This window comes from Plecotus auritus (assembly GCF_963455305.1).
Source record: "Plecotus auritus genome assembly, chromosome: 7".
NCBI lineage: Eukaryota > Metazoa > Chordata > Mammalia > Chiroptera > Vespertilionidae > Plecotus > Plecotus auritus.
Window position 1 is genome coordinate 77,251,226 of NC_137774.1, and position 1,991 is coordinate 77,253,216.

The window sequence follows — 1,991 nt, forward strand, 5'->3', positions numbered from 1 at the left end:
GACTGGATTCTTGCGATCCTCTAGTCTGCTGTTAGATTTCTGTATAATATTTTTTATTTCAGTCAGTGTATGCTTAATTTCTAGTTGTTCTTTTTTCATATCCTCGAGGATCTCACTAAATTTATCGGCCTTTTCTTTTCTTTCTTTTCTTTTTTTTTTTTTTTTTGGATGTTCAGTTTCCTTTAATGACCCCAGCTCCCTAGAGGACGGGTGCAAGCAGCCCGGCGATGGCAAGAGATGCTCACTTGAAGATCTTGCCCTGATTGAAGGCTTTACCCACATGCTGGAAGGCCCCCTCCCAGCAAAAGTACTCTCGCACCAGCGTCTGGGTCTCCACACTGCTGGGATCCAGCTTCTGCCACATGTATGACTCATAGTCCACCTGCCATCCTGGACTCAGCGGAAAGGCAAGCTCCTGGCCTCGGAAGACACAGACCCCAGAAATGGAGCTGCAGTTGTTGGTTCCAAAGAGGATGACACTGGCAAAGGCGTTCTTCCTCAGCTTGTCCAACCGCTGGAACATTTCAGTGATGAGGTTGCAGCTTATGAAGGTCTGGGTGAGCTCTTCAGGGAAGCGGTACTCGGAGTACCACAGGGACCAGCTGTCCTTATCAAAGTGCTCCCAAAAGTACGACAGTGCCACCGACAGTGTATCCTCGTTGGAGTACTTGCGCTTGAATTCATCCAACATAAAGGTACTCTTGCGCAGGTGAGCAAAGGGGTCCTTGGCCTTGGGCTCCACTGCCAGGGCCTGCTCACACTCGTCCATCTCCTCCTCGGGCGCGGGCACGGCGGCCTTTTTCTCCTCCTTCCGCTCGGCCTGGGGCTTCGGCTTCTCCTCCTGAGGCCCTTTCTCCTTCCGAGGGGTGTCTTTTTTAGGCTGGCTCTCTGCAAACTTTTTAGTATCAAACTGGGCCATCTTCTCACAGCTTCACCTCCCCCAAGACAGCGCGGAACTGGGGCTGGTTAATGCAGGTGAGGAACCAGCAGTTGGTGTTGGGGAAGGCCTCGCGGAAAGACGGCTCCAGGACCTGCTTATAGAGCCACAACAGGGTGCAGACAACTGTGATGTCAGCCAGTGTCACACGTTCGCCCACCAGAAAGGTCCTTGTCTTCAAGTGAGCATCCAGCAGCCCTAGAATTTGCCTCATGTCCTCCTTTGCAGTCTCTGTGGCCTGCTTGTTGTAGTGCATGGTGCCCAAGGTGGGGAACACCCAGGTGCTGGCCAGGGGCACTATGTCGCTATCAGCAAAGCTCACCCACTGCACCACCTGGGCTGCTGCTTCTGGGCTACTTCCCTGCAGGTCCTCATTACTCATGTAGTAGGCAATGGCATTGCTCTCGAACACTCAGAATCCATCATCACCTTCAAATGCTGGGACCTTGCCTGTAGGAAACTTGCGGAGAAATTCAGGGGTGCGGTTGGTTTGGCCAAAGTGGAAGTGGGGTGGTGGGGAGAGTATGTGGACCTGAGCCCCGCTGTACTGCGTGCGATGAGGGCCTTGAAGGCCCTCCAGTTTTCAGGGTACGTGTACAGGGTCCCAGCCGCCATGGTGATTCCGCAGAGAAAGGGGGTGGCTATCGGCCTTTTCTAGAAAATTCTTGAAAAACCTTATAACCGTGGTTTTGAACTCTCTATCCAGTCGTTTGCTTTTCTCCATTTCTTCCATTTGTGATCTGTTTCTTTGTCTCCATATTTTGGTTGTTTCCCTGAGTTGATAGAGTGGCTTTGTGTGCTAGGTGTCCTATAGGGCCCAGTGGCTCAGCCTCCCCAGTTACCTGAGGTGGACACTCTTGGTGTACCCCTTTGTGGGCTGTGTGCACAGTCTTGTTATAGTTAAGCCTTGATTGTTGTTGGTATCACTGGGAGGAATTGACCTCCAGGCCAATTGGCTGTGAGGATCAGCTGTGTCTACGCTGGGAGAACTTCTGTGCTGGAGACACCCTTATGAGACAAGACTTGCAAAAGCCTCTGTGCTCAGCTTGGATGG

General features: G+C 51.9%; 1 pseudogene across 1 annotated transcript; it reads right to left on the bottom strand.

Moving 5' to 3' along the window:
- Positions 1-241: 241 nt before the first annotated feature.
- LOC308254195 (elongation factor 1-gamma-like) lies at positions 242-1,570 on the bottom strand (annotated as a pseudogene). Its single transcript has one exon. The product of its transcript is annotated as an elongation factor 1-gamma-like (transcript).
- Between the last annotated feature and the right edge of the window lie 421 nt (positions 1,571-1,991).